Source organism: Geotrypetes seraphini, chromosome 11 (assembly GCF_902459505.1).
Source record: "Geotrypetes seraphini chromosome 11, aGeoSer1.1, whole genome shotgun sequence".
Classification (NCBI taxonomy): domain Eukaryota; kingdom Metazoa; phylum Chordata; class Amphibia; order Gymnophiona; family Dermophiidae; genus Geotrypetes; species Geotrypetes seraphini.
The window spans coordinates 42,845,782-42,860,941 of record NC_047094.1 but is presented as its reverse complement, the minus strand read 5'-3'; the positions used below and the strand labels follow the sequence as shown (position 1 = coordinate 42,860,941).

General features: G+C 38.7%; 1 long non-coding RNA gene across 1 annotated transcript in view; it reads left to right on the top strand.

Annotated features, from left to right (window-relative positions):
* LOC117345848 overlaps positions 1-14,386 on the top strand; it is a 606,231-nt gene extending 591,845 nt beyond the window's left edge. Inside the window, exon 4 of the long non-coding RNA XR_004536518.1 lies at positions 13,226-14,386. This is a non-coding gene — a long non-coding RNA (uncharacterized LOC117345848). The remainder of the gene's footprint in view (positions 1-13,225) is intronic.
* Positions 14,387-15,160: the final 774 nt, after the last annotated feature.

Sequence of the window (15,160 nt, the reverse complement as noted above, 5' to 3'; positions counted from 1 at the left end):
ATTTTATTCTATTTTTTAAATTTGGTCCTTGAAACCAGTTTCATGCCTAGTTAATGGTTAATGATCTTCTTCCAATGATTTTCCATTACATCAGACCATTAATTCTTAATTATAATAAATTTTTACACATATAAATCAATGCATGAAAATTTACTTTTTATAAAGGAGAAAAAAAAGATGATTTTTTTGTGTTGCCTGTGCTGGGCTTTGAGCATATGCGCATGATCAAAGCCTTCTGATCTCGCTCTCTCCGAGATTCTCAGATTCAGAATCTTGGAGAGAGCGAGATCAGAAGGCTTTGAGCATGCGCAAATGCTCAAAGCCCAGTTCAGCCCAGCACAGGCAACAGGGAGGTTCTCTTTTGACGCACCGCCCAGCCCAGAAGAAGGAGGATCTTCGGGCACCGGCACCGGTATGTCCAATGCGTTGGTGCTGGTGCCGGTGTCCAATTGGGGTAAGGGATTTTGTTTCGGTGCTTGGGGGAAAGTAGAATCGCGGAAGAGGGGGGCGACGTAAGCGTGGGGAAGGATGCCGGTTCGCAGAGGGGGATGCCGGATCGCGGGAGGAGGGGTATGGAGCAGCATCAGTTGCCTCAAGGGGGGTGAATGGAGCAGCGCCGGTAGCCTCAGGGGGGGGGGGGGAGTGTGACGAGGTGGAACGGATCAAAGCGAGTTTCCCTTACTTCCTATGGAGAAACTCGCTTTGATATACGAGCAATTTGGTTTTCGAGCATACTTCTGGAACGAATTATGCTCGTAAACCAAGGTTCCACTGTACTTTGAACAGGCTCTAAATACATCCATTTTTGTGACCAGAAGAGCAGAAGCAGCAGGAAACTGAACAATTCCTAATGTACAAGCTGGACATTTACACACATTGTATCCATACTGAATTTAGACTAGTTTGCAAAGAGATCCCAGTCACAATTATTAATAGTAATATTCATTTTGTTTCATTAGTACAATAATTAGGGCCAGATTCTACAACCAGCGCCAGTATTGGCCAGCACCTCTAAAATTGGCGCTGGTCACGTGTCAATCATGTACTGACGCTGGCTGCAGAATCACAGCCACATATTAAATAGAAGCCAGAAATGTAGGCCAGGGTTTTACTAGACTACATTTCTGGCACCTTCTTTACATGAGAATCATGTCCACAGGGGTTTCTACTGGCACCTACAGTCATTTCTGGTACAAGCCATGCCCACTTTGACCATAGACGCCAGTAGGTACCTCTGTGGACATGACATTGGCGGTCTCTTCTGTAGGTATTACAGTTTTAAATTAGTTTTTAATTGGTTTTAAATGATGTGCTCAATTGCTGTGTTATTTATCACCAATTAAATCAATTAAGTTAGGGGTGGTAGGACGCCTACAGCCACCTTTCAGCGTCTCTATAAGAATCAGGGCCTTAGTGACATTATTTCTGGCATTTGGCAGGGACATAATAACACCGTATTCTACCATAATAATAGCAAACAGAAGTTCCTAGCAACTTTAGAAATTGAATTCATGGAAAGTTAGTTCAAAATCTAGTTGAGTTTAGCCATTGATTCAATCGTTAAGGTATGTCCATAAGTCTAACTGAATAACCTTTAATCCTACATTACTAGTGCCTAAATTTTATGATAAGCGTCGTAAGGCACAATTCTATAAATGGTGCCTAAGCATGATTGAAACATGGCTGACACCTTTTTTCAAGGCGCCTGGCAATTTAGATATTGTTTATAGAATCTGGCCCAAAGTGCCTAATTATTTTTTTTTTTTTAAGTTCATGAAATTTTATTGGAAGATTGATACAACAAAGGAATACAAAAAAAGCCTAGGTACCCTAATAACATAACATAAGCGTTTATTTATGTTTAAATTATTTTTACTGAGCAAATCCAAAAGATACCAGTAACGGGTATAAAAAATGATGTGCCAAAAACCCCAAAATAAACAGACCTCAGTTTGCTTACAAGAAAAGGTTTTCTAGTTTGTACAGAACATCCCACCCACCCCTAATCCCCCCTTCCTCTTATTCCCCCTACAACACACACAAACAATTGCAGAAAAGTTCAGAATATGGCTCCTATTTCTAGGAGAAAAGGAAGTCCAAAATACACTCCAAGTGCATTGGAAACCTTTCAGTTCAAAGCAGTTCACAAACCCCCCCAAAAAAAATCTGAACAATCCAGTGAGTGACACATATCAATTGACATATCTTGACAGCGCATATCAATCTACAATAGATTTAGAATACAGATAAGTTTTTAATAGCTTTCTAAAATGCAAGTAAGATGATGAAGCCAACACCAAAGGTCGAAACTCAGAATCACAGCCGGCAGCCTGATAGGCAAGCTGCTGATCCAAATGTCTTTTATAAGGACAATCCTTTATAGAATGGAAAGCATTAAAAAACTATGAAGGTTTGCCCAAGAACTACCTGATGTAGTGAATAAAAACTGGTCGATACTAAACCATGCAAAACTTTATGGATCTTTTCCAGATAAGCCCCGCCAAAAAGTTAACCCCCCGCCACCCAAAAAAGATTATAAAAAAGAGGCGCGATCTATATAAAGTAAAGTGGGGAGTTCCCCCCCACGTCCCCCTGTCAGAGCCCTTAAAAAAATGGTCGACAGCTTATCCTATTTTTTATAATGTTAAGTTTCATATCCTCTTTTTTATAATCTTTTTTTGGGTGCTCTGATGGGGGGGGTCTGGGGGGGAACCCCCCCACTTTACTTTATACACATCGCGCCACGTTGTGGGGGCGTTGTGCTGAGAGCTTCACTGGTTAAGGTTGCGTGCGCTGGCAAAAGGTGGCGGGGCTTAACTTTCGGCGCGTGCACTTTTTCCATTAGTGGCGGGGCTTATCTGGAAAAGATCCAACTTTATTTAAAAAAATACAACCAAACTTAAATAGCTAAGTGTAATCTTTGGTATATGGTGCATGTGATGTTATTTTTTCAAATTAAAAATTAAGCACATGGCTGTATTCTAAATTATTGAACAACAGAACCATTGAAAGAACAACCTAAATTGTAGAGAACGTTTTTCTTAACTTTCTTAAACCAGATAATACTGACAGGAACGAGCCTCAGAAAACGGAGTAATTTTATCTCATACTGGAATTTCTTCCAAGAGAAGAAAAAAGTTTTTTCTAATCCTGATGACATCACAGGCTTGAACCCGTCCTACCTACCATTATTTAGACTATCAATTCAATTACTTAATTGCTTTATTAATAATTTATAAATTAATTAATTAATTATTAATATCTTATTTAATCTAGCCTAACTTTTAAACAATTCACCAAATGTTAATATTTCATTAAATTTTTAAAATCTCATAACGCTCACGATTCTCTATACTAAAAAGAACTACAGTTCAGTTGAACACTCAGGACCGGCAGCAGAGATTACTTCAACTTTTTAAAGTGCGTTCGTGCTGAATTTAGCTGAATAGTATCAAATGAAAACCGTTTACAGCACTGAGGCACTTTTTTGAAATACTTAAAGCACTAACGCACTTTAAAAAGTTTAAGTACTATCTGCTGCCGGTCCTTGGAAACTAGATTGGAAATATCCGGATCAATCTCAATCAGTATAAAGATATCAGCATAAGTAAATAACGTTTCCCAAGCTGACAGTTTAAAGGTGTTCAATGTGGTCATATAGAGATTGAATAAAATTTGGAGAGAGAAGGGAGCCTTGAGGAACCCCACAAGGAGACTGCCAGGAATTGGAGATATCGCCTTCAATATTCACTGAATAGGAACAATGCATAAGAAACCCATTCCCGACCATTCTCCTGAAAAATATTTTTAAAAAGTAAATAATAATAACAGCTTATATACCGCAATACCGTGAAGTTCTATGCGGTTTACAAAGATTAAGCAAAGGTACAAATTGATTGACTTTAAGAGGGGAGGAAGAAAGAGGGTTAATAGGACAGGAAATCCATTTTTGAGGAGAGAGTGATCAATAGAACAAGTTAATCGCTATAGAGGGGAGAGAGAAGAGAGGATCAGTTGTCTAGATACTTTAGGAACAGGTGTGTTTTCAGATGTTTCCTAAATCATCATGCACAGAGACAAATTACCACAAAACACTTTAACCCATTTTATGGTATGCTTTTTTTTTCTCATATTTAATGCACACGAGCACTAGCAAAAGGGTCCCTTAGCCAGCTCTTAATCCCTTTAATAGCATGATAACATCTCTACATATAATTTGTCCCATCATCTCCCAGTTGGTTCCTAAGAAGCTCCCAAATGGGCAACTGACTTTGTTTATCTCTTAGTTGGCAATCCACTGAAGAAGTCCCCCAACCCATCACCCCATACTCACCACAGCTGTTTACATTTTAATGTCAGCTGGTGATTTTTACAAGAAGAGGGGAGTCAGAATGAAGCTTGAAGAAGACAGATAAGTTAGAGGGGGCCATTCTTTGGCATATGGAATCAAATTATAGGACTCGTCACTACTCCAACAATCATTGGTAGCCCCTGGCTTTCCTTTCCCAATTGTCTATCTTTTAAGAGATCATATCAATAATATATTGTACCTGTTTTTCTATTGCTGGAGTTTTATTTCCAGAGACAGTCAATTTGGGTAAAATGAAACTCATTAATCTATGTCCATTATGTCAACCTGACGGTGTTTAAACAGCAAAATATAATGTATAATAATAGACAAAGTAATTGGATTTAAAAAAAAACAAACTTTTGCAAAATTTCACTGATCTACATCATGAAATTTGCTTTAATAAAATTCCACTCTGTTAAAATTGGAAGACAAACTATTCACATAAACTTATTAACATGCCTGTCTTCCAAAATTCCTCATTAGGTACGTCAAACAAGAAATGTTGCACTTGCCTACTTGGTTACACTAGAACTTCCCAGAAATATTTCCTAATTTGCCTGTTAAAATGTTATTTACAATGTTTTAAATGAACTCTACGTTAAGGAACAGGCATCTACCTATGCAAGTCAGAGACCTCATTCATGTTAAGTGACTTTTATTACCTGTCGGACATTTTAAAATAATACATTACAGCTTAGTGCATTTCTACCATTAGTTGCTGGAAATGCATTGTATAAAGAGATATAACCACAAAGTGGAAAATTCAACATCCAGGGAGTAGGAAAATAATCTTAATCTTGTTCAAAGAATGCACTTTGATGTATAAAATACCATTTACCACTTAATACTGAGAGAGGAAAAAAAATTGTCTGCTCAGGCAACTGAAATGGTGAGGCACAGCAAACAACCCATTATCATCAAGACAATATACAATTATTTAATATAGGAAAAAAATGCAGCTTTTAGATGCTTCTGAGCCTTTTTGGATCCTCAAGTCTAGCTAGTGTCTCATATTGATTTTGAATAATTTAAATGGCAATAAAATTAGGTTTCCATGACAGTCAATCAGAGGAATTTTATATTTAATGTTCATTTGAAGAAACACTGTGCCTTCTTACCTTCTGAATATCAAAGCCATTAAAGTAATTGCTGGTCATTAAGCTAAATTTCTTTGAATAATCAAGATGGTTAATCTAATTCATTCACCATTCAAAACAATGGGTTGGAAAGTTGGGGGTGCTCAGCAGAACTGAAAAACCTCAACTGATGGAATTTTAGCTGCGGTGTAACTACTAATACTTAAAAGAACATTGTCAGGACTAGATTTATGTTTAGAAACGGCTTTTTGAAGCGTTTGTTATTGGTATCTGAATAAGATTTCCAATTGGATTCAGATTTGCCCAACAAAGTTGATCCAGTGCTGGGTTTACTCACTGCATGCAGGGATTTGTGGTTCTGATTTCACCATTGCATTCCCTAAGGTGTAATTAACTTGCAAAAATGTGTTCTTAGTAGATCTAACTAGCAATATAATTGTTTAACTCATTGAGAGACCCATTTACAAAAATGCATTAAGCACATAACAAATGGTTAGCCTGTGGTAACAGGCTGCCAAACAAACATGTCAAGGGATTGTACAGTGGATTGCCTGTTAACACATTACATCTCTCCCTCCCTATTCACGGGGGTTAGGGGCAGAGCTGGCCCGTGAATAGGGAAACATTGCGAATAACTTTTAGCCGGCTCTGACCCACCCCTGTGCAGAGCCTTCTGAGTTCCCATGGTCTCACGAGACTACAACAGGAACTCCCTGTTGTAGTCTTGTGAGACCACTGGAACTCACAGCACGGCTCTGCAAGGGGCAGGAGTGTAGGAAGATCGCTCCTGCCCCGCATCACTGCTAGACCACCAGGTAAGGTCAATGCTCCGATCGCCCCCCCCCTCCGCCACCTCTGATCGCCTCCCTCTACCTCTGATCCCCCCCCGGCTTCCTCTGATCGCCTCCCTACGCCTCCGATCACCCCCCACTGCCTCTGATCGCCTCCCTCCAATTCCTGGGACCGTTTTTTTTTCAATGCCAATGAGTGATTCTCAGGGGGCTAAGGAGTAGCAATATCCCATGCTACCAATCCAGGGCAAGCAGTGGCTTCCCCCATGTCTTTCTCAATAACAGACTATGGACTTTTCCTCCAGGAACTTGTCCAAACCTTTCTTAAAACCAGCTACGCTATCCGCTCTTACCACATCCTCTGGCAACACGCTCCAGAGCTTAACTATTCTCTGAGTGAAAAAAAAAATTTCTCCTATTGGTTTTAAAAATTTTCCCTGTAACTTCATCGAGTGTCTCCTAGTCTTTGTAATTTTTAACGGAGTGAAAAATCGATCCACGTGTACCCGTTCTACTCCACTCAGAATTTTATAGACTTCAATCATATCTCCCATCAGCCATCTCTTTTCCAAGCTGAAGAGTCCTAACTGTTTTAGTCTTTCCTCATTTGAGAGGAGTTCCATGCCCTTTACCATCTTGGTCGTTCTTCTTTTAACCTTTTCTAGTGCCACTATATCTTTCTTGAGATAAGGAGACCAGAATTGAATGCAATACTCCAGATGAGGTCGCACCATGGAGCAATACAGGGGCATTATAACATTCTTAGTCTTGTTAACCATCCCTTTTTTAATAATTCCTACCATCCTGTTTGCTTTTTTGGCCGTCACCATACATTGGGCAGAAGGTTTCATCGTATTGTCTACGATGACACCCAGATCCTTTTCTTGGGCGCTAATCCCCAACGTGGACCCTAGCATCTGATAACTGTGATTCAGGTTATTCTTCCCAATGTGCATCACTTTGCATTTGTCTACATTAAATTTCATCTGCCATTTGGACGCCCAGTCTTCCAATTTCCTAAGGTCCGCCTGCAATTTTTCACAGTCCGCATGCGTTTTATCAACTTTAAACGGCTTAGTGTCATCTGCAAATTTAATCACCTTACTCGTCATTCCAGTTTCCAGATTATTTATAAATAAGTTAAATAGCACCGGTCCCAGTACAGACCCCTGCGACACTCCACTGTACTCTCCTCCATTGAGAAAAATGACCATTTAAGCCTACCCTCTGTTTTCTATCTGATAACCAATTCCTAATCCACAACTGAACTTTGCTACCTATCCCATGACACTTTAATTTTATCAGGAGCCTCTCGTGAGGAATTTTATCAAAAGCTTTCTGAAAATCTAGATACACTATATCAACCGGCTCACCTTTATCCACATGTTTATTCACACCTTCAAAGAAGTCAAACAAATTGGTGAGGCAAGATCTCCCTCGGCTGAACCCATGCTGACTTCATCTCATTAAATCATGTTTGTCTACGTGTTCCACAATTTTATTTTTTATAATTGTTTCCACCATTTTGCCATGACAACAAATAGGTTACAGTAGACAATAACAGAGCTTATTCTAGAGACCAAACTGGTCATAGCAAAGAGTACTAGGAGAATTATATTGAGGAGGCAGTTTTTAATGGCTCGATTGGCGGAAGAGGAAGGTCATTAATGAGTCTAGCGACCTGATCTGTGTGGGTAGTCGGTTCCATAGCTGAGGTAGGTATGACACCTAGATCCTTTTCCTGGGTGGTGACTTCTAACTTGGAACCCTGCATCATGCAGGTGCCATATTAAATCTGGACTTAGTTCATGATTACATCCTATCTTAAGTACAATGTGTTTAGTTCAGATTTTAGTGTACTTTAGTAAAAACGTCCCTAAATTAAGTTCTCCCTGATGGCCTGCTGATTTGAATTTAAGGTTCTACTGATGTAAAAATTAGACCATGTTTTAATAAATGTAATTCAACATACTTATCAATTAAGTATTGGTTTCCCAGCTGGAGTTGATGACTTACTGACCCAGTTTCAATTGGTTTATCTATGAATGATGCTAATTTTTCAAATTTCTACTGAATGTCAATCAAGTTTACTGTCCTGCTGCCTTAAAGTCTCATAGAAAAGTGTTTTACATTCCATTATCTTCAAAGCACAGTCTTTTTAATCTGCATATTTCTTGCAGGGTATGTAGACTTGTTTCTACTGGAGTACATTAGTATGGAAAAGTATTAAATGTATTGATTTATCATTTATAAAGCTGATGTGATGTATGGAAATGAAATTTGGATACTATCCAACTGTCCAATAACTTTGACATTATTGGATGAAACAAGATGATCTCATTCTAATTAATATGCTTCTTCCACGGGAGCAGCAAGAAGCGAAAACCAATGGATTGTAAGTTGGTATTCAGATTTATAAGGATGTTAAATATCTATTATTTGGTTTTTCAAGATGACAAATCACATTTTTTCAGTTTCCTTTTTATATGGAAAGTATGCTTTTGGTACAGATGATGGTACATATGAAAAATCAGTGGTCATATTTTTCTTTCTTGGAGAGATCATCAAAAATGCTTCCTCACGTCAAAATTAAAATATTCCAGTAGAAGAATGATATGCATACTAAGATATAGAACTAATCTAGTCTTCACTGGTATAGTTTTATTTTTTTTTAAAATATTATCACTCAACATTAAATGATGCCAACAGTCTGTGACATTCCATAGCTTACTAATCACATTGGGGATATGGAAAATACCATACATGATCTAAGTCTGTAGTTCCCAACCTTCCCTGAGGGACACTTTAGCAAGTCAGGCTCTCAGGATACCAAAAACAAGGAAAAAAAATTGCAGAGTGGAATGTACAAGGTGCAGGAATCTTTATTAACAGTCTATACAAAATTGTAATTAATAAAAATGACTCTCATATACACACCGCTATCCTCCTATGCACACACTCTGTTTGTAGTTGCATACTATGGGCCTGATTCTATAAATGGTGCCACTCCACATGGTTGTCAATCAACTGCACAGCACTATTTATAGAATCATGACTAGTGGCACATAAACGGAGTTTGTCATCACTAGGCATCCTAGAGGTAGGCACCAGTATACAAAGGGCCGCTGAAAAGTTCTCAGTCCAACCAACAAAGTAGGGGCAATCTCCATTGAGGGCTATACACTTAGGGCTCCTTTTACAAAGCTGCACTAGCGGTTTTAGCGCATGCTAAATTGCCGTGCAAGCTAGACGCTAACGACAACATTGAGCTGGCATTAGTTCTAGCTGCATAGTGCAGGTTTAGCGCACGATAAAATTCTGCGTGCGCTAAAAAACGCTATCGCAGCTTTGTAAAAGGAACCCTTAGTCCAGTGATTTTCCACTTTTTTTTTTGATCCATTGGTAAAATATGGAACAAAAAAATTGGAAAATTGCTGGACTAAGTGTGTAGCCCTCAATGGACACTGCCTCAACTTTGTTGGTTGGGCTGAGAACTTCTCATACGTATTAGGATTTAGTCAAGAAAAATCTTACCTCATCAATCTACTACATTTCTTTGAAAGGGTGAATGAACATGTGAATAAAGGTGAGCCAGTTGATATTGTATGACTGGATTTTCAAAAGGCATTTGGCAAAGTACCTTATGAAAGACTTCTGAAGAAATTAGAAAGTCATGGTACAAGAGGTAATGTCCTATTATGGATTAAAAACTGGTTGAAAGATAGAAAACAAAGAGTAGAGTTAAATGGTCAATATTCTCAATGGAGAAAAGTAAATAGTGGTGTTCCCCAGGGGTCTGTGTTGGGACCGCTTCTTTTTTAACATATTTATCAATGATCTAGAGATAGGAATAACTAGTGAGATCATTAAATATGCTGATGACACAAAATTGTTCAAAGTTGTTAAATCGCAAGAGGACTGTGAGTCTGGGCATCAAAATGAGAGATGACATTTAATGTGAGCAAGTGCAAAGTGGTACATGTGGGAAAGATGAACCCAAACTATAGCTACATGATGGCTGGGTTCCATGTTAGCAGTCACTGCCCAGGAAAAGGATCTAGGTGTCATCGTTAAGGATACATTGAAGCAGCTATGAAAACAAATAGAACGTTAGGAATTATCAGGAAAGAAATGAATAACAAAGATGAAAATGTTATCATGCCTTTGTATAGATTTATCATGCAGCTGAACCTTGAATACTCTATGCAGTTCTGTTTTCCGCATCTAAAAAAAGATATAGTGGGATTAGAAAAGGTATATAGAAGGATGACAAAACAGATAAAAAGGATGGGATGACTTCCCTATGTGGAAATGCTAAACTGATTAGGGCTCTTCAACCAGGATAAGAGATACTCAGATATGATAGTGGTCTATAAAATACTAAGGACTCCTTTTACGAAGCCGCGTTAGCTTTATCGCATGCACCTTTTTAGTGTGCGCTAACCCCCGTGCTAGCCGAAAAACTACCGCCTGCTCAAGAGGAGGCGGTAGCGGCTAGCGCGGCCGGCAAATTAGCGCGCGCTATTATGTGCGTTAAACTGCTAACGCGGCTTCGTAAAAGGAGCCCTAAGTGGAATTGAATGAGCAGATGGAATCGCTTGTTTATTCTTTCCAAAAATACTAGGACTAGGGGGCATGGGATGAAACTACTAAGTAGTAGATTTAACCAGAGAAAATATTTATTCACTCAGTGGGTAATTAAACTCTGGAATTTGTTGCTGGAGAATGTCGTGAAAGCAGTTTGCTTAGCATAGCTTAAAAAAAAAGTTTGGCTAATGTCCTAAAAGACAGTTCCGTAAGCCATCATTAAGATGGCTTGGGCATATCCACTACTTATTCCTAGGATAAGCAGGATAAACCTCTCCTTGGGATCTTGTCAGGTACTTGCAACCTGGGTTATACACTATTGGGAACAGGATACTGGACTTGATGGACCTTCGTTCTGTCCCAGTATGACAACTCTTGTGATTTTATGATGTGTTAACCAGCTAATTATCTCCCAATCCTTTCCTTTGGTTTTTTTTTTTTTTAAGAATTGTAATTTTTCCCCCTCTATCCTTTTTGCCTCACCTTCCCCCCCAAAGTAAGTCTGTTTTTGTACTATTTTTTTGTTTATTTTATTATTGATATTTATTGTACAATGCTTTGAAATGTTTTGTTAAGCCTTTTTTCAAATTTTAATAAACCATGAAACTAATGTATTACACTTGATGCTGGCTAATGCAGGATTAATAAAGGACCGTTTCCCATGTCCTGAATAGAAGGTGCTAAGTGCTTCCATGTTAACCAGGAGCAGGCACCACACATTAATCTGAAAGTTAATACATGATCTGCAATAAAATATAGTGGAAACACCCCTTCTTGATTCAGTGTTAGTTTTGGGCTTCTTATGAGTGTGGGCTCCTTTTACAAAGGTGCGTTAGGGCCTTAACGCACCAAATAGCGCACGCTAGCTGCTACCGCCTCCTCTTGAGCAGACGGTAGTTTTTTGGTTAGTGCGCGCTAATCCAGTGTGTGCGCTAAAAATGCTAGCGCACCTTTGTAAAAAGGAGCCCTATATTGCAGCTTGATTAAGCTTATAATTTGATACTTGTATTTATTGAAGGCCTCCATAATTCATCAAAAAACTTACAGGTGACTAAATTTATTTGTCCCCAGATTGACTTCCAAAATATTAATATAAATGGACAAAAATATAACAGATGGTCCAAAGTCCCTATATCTATATGACAATGCCAGAATCTATTTTATTTAATCGAACTGGGGTCCTGAAAATCCTGTGTAACAAAAATAACCATGTTTGTCTCATAGATGCTGACGCTGTACATTTCAATCTCCAAGTCCAAATTTGTGGCCAACGAGAAATGTCTTGATTTTCTGGCAGAAGTTTATGAAGCAGTAGGATGCTTTTGTGTCTTTTGGAAAAATGTTGGGATCCCATTTCCCCCCCCCCCCAGAACCAGTGTATAGATTAATGCTTAACCCACATTTTACAAAGTCATAATAGCGGCTGCCATGCGGCAAACGCTCCGATGCTCATTAAATCCGTGTGGGCATCAGAGCAATTACCATAGCAGGATCCGCTACCGCAGCTTTGTAAAAGGAGCCCATAATGGGAAGGGTAAAAAAGACTTGCCACAAGAAGCATTAAAATGTTTTGTGATAATTTGCCTGCTAACATGTGCTAGTTTCACTTTTTTTAAAATGCAATTTTTTTGAGAGGGGGTATGCCATGGGGGCAGGGAATGAGCATGGAAGTGTTATTGAGCTGGCATATTTACAAGACCGCTTACTAACTGGATAACAGAGTTAATACAGGAGCACCTAGTGCCTACTAAATAACCATTCTTGCTCTAATGTGTTTAAGGTAACTTGTGCTAATATGTCTATTAGTGCATGGCCTGAAAAGAAATAATTGTGAAGTGTTAGAACTGGGCTTAGCACATGGAAAAATTCTGCATTAAAATGCTAAGCCTATTTTCTTTTTAGTTCAAATCTGTTTATTGAAATTATAGGACAGTGAACAACAATACAGAAAAATAAAACAATACTTATACATACATGTTTAACTCTGCATCAATAATGATCGAGTACAGCATAGCTAATAAGAGGCATCATCTATAGAGAAACAGTTTCTAAGCTTAACATAGCTATACAATTAACACAGCTACAAGCAGGGTTGGATGTGCTATAGCATTCTCCTATTATGACTCAAGTAAAACAGAATATAATGCATTCGTAGTCAGTGTTATATCAATTGCCATCAGAGATAGGGTATAATAAAAGTACAGGTCAGCATTGTGCCATAATAGCGTCAAGTGAGAATATACAAGAAACTGGAATTTATAATAATATCTTATAGGTTATCATAGTTCATTAAATTTTCTAGTGGACTTCAGTTTTTCTGCAAATACTTTTTCGTATATAAAAGATATGCTTATATTTGGGTCTTTCCATGATGATAGTACATTTTTAATCCGTTCCAGGAACCCCCGGAATATTAAAAAATGTGAATACGGGATGACAAGGAGCTGGAGAATGCTCCTTGCCTGGTGCCGCTGCCCCGCACCCTGAGGCTCCCAGACACGGACTTGGAGCGCTTCAGCTTGATCCCGGCAGGCTGGATTCTGTCACTCCGGGCTGCCCTTCGGATCTGGAGCGCTCACCGGTCATCACTTACCCGCCGGTGCCCGAGAGCAACCCCCTGCAGGCCGCCCGCCTGCACGCGCTCTATGTGCAGCTACACGGGGAAAGCGCCCACCGGCTGGAGCCACACGAGCGGCCGCTGCAGATCCAGAACAACTACCTGCTGTAACTGGGCTTCAGGACCGCGGCCGGGTGCAGGAGGAGGGCATGGAGGCCTGATTTAGGTGGTTTTTTGCCTGGGGAGGCAGGATAGGGCAGCTGGAGCGTCGGCGAGTGAAGGAAATCACTCACAGTATGCTCCGACTGCCTCTTCCTGCACTAAAGTCAGGCTTCATCAATCGGGAGCTGCTGTGAGGCGCAGCTCCTGATTGGTGAAGCCCGACTTTAACACAGGAAGTCCCGGTCAAAGAATACTGTGAATGACTGGGACCGTGAACTGCAAATGACCAGGGGAACATTGTAAAAGGATACGGAGCAATTTAGCTTTATGATCTTCCATTGTTAATGTCGCTTCAGTCACGCACTGCCCTGTAATTAAAATTTTCAAGTTCAGCTGTTCTTTACTAAGCCTACATTTTAATGCATTTTAGTAAAAGGGATTCATAGTTAGGTTTTTTTTCTCTGCATTTCTGCCAGTTTTTGATTATTTTCTAACACTGTCATATTAACAACAACATAGAAGCACATTGGAATGCAAATGTAGTTTTTCGTATAGTATATATCCATGTGCCTATTATGTTTCTTCCAACCACTGCCTTCCCTTTTATTGTTTTATGTAGAAATAAATGGAAGAAAACTAGCTTTGTCATACATCTGATAAGCTGAGCATGTAACTCAGTCATCATGTAAGCTGCCATCTATTTCATCATGACTGATTAGAAATTTTCTAGGACTAAGATTTTTATGGCTGATATATATATATAGTTTTGTTTTTTTTTGCTATTTTTAATAAGTTCATTCTGGCCAAGCTATTTACTGGTCAGAATTCTTAATCACTTCAATTGCAGAGTATGAAATACATTTTGAAAAAAAAGAGCTTCTGAAATGTTTTGTTCTGTCCTGTTTTCTCGTGTCTTTTTCAGTTGTCTTTGCTTTCACATTTGATGGCTGAAGAGAATCAAATGTGTTCTTAAAACAGAATTTCCTATTACCTTGTATAGATAATAAATCATGATAAAATACTGTATAAGTATGGCTTAATAATCTACTAATTTTAATTGTGTTTCGAGACATACACAGAACAGAAATATATATATATAAGAAGGTCTCTGATGTATAGATTGTACTGTTTATGTTCAGTTATACTTTATAGGTTCTTAAGGGAAATTTATTTACTGATACATTCCAAAAGGTTTAAAAAAAAAAGTTGCAAAACTTTTTTTTTTTTTCTCTCTTGCCAAGGAACCAAGGCAATTCATCTTAGAAAACAGTGCAAATTTAATGCAAATTGAAAATTCATCTGTTTGAGAATTGAATATATGACAAGCAGGTAGCAATGGAAATCAGCTTCTGAAAGACTTGTAGTCCATTACTTTCAGAGAGAAAAATAGCAAGAGTAAATAGCTTGCAAATCACTGATGAAGAAAATCTAGGTTTTACGAGATTACCTTCCAACTTTCTTAAAACTTCTAAGACTAAAATGATCGGCCCATTTCTCATGTTGCGGTTAAGATACATAAAACTTTTGGCACCAATATTCAGACTGTGTAAGGCAGTGAACCCACATATTCAAAGCTAGGGCTTTATCCAGCCACCAGCATTGAATTTCTGGGTCC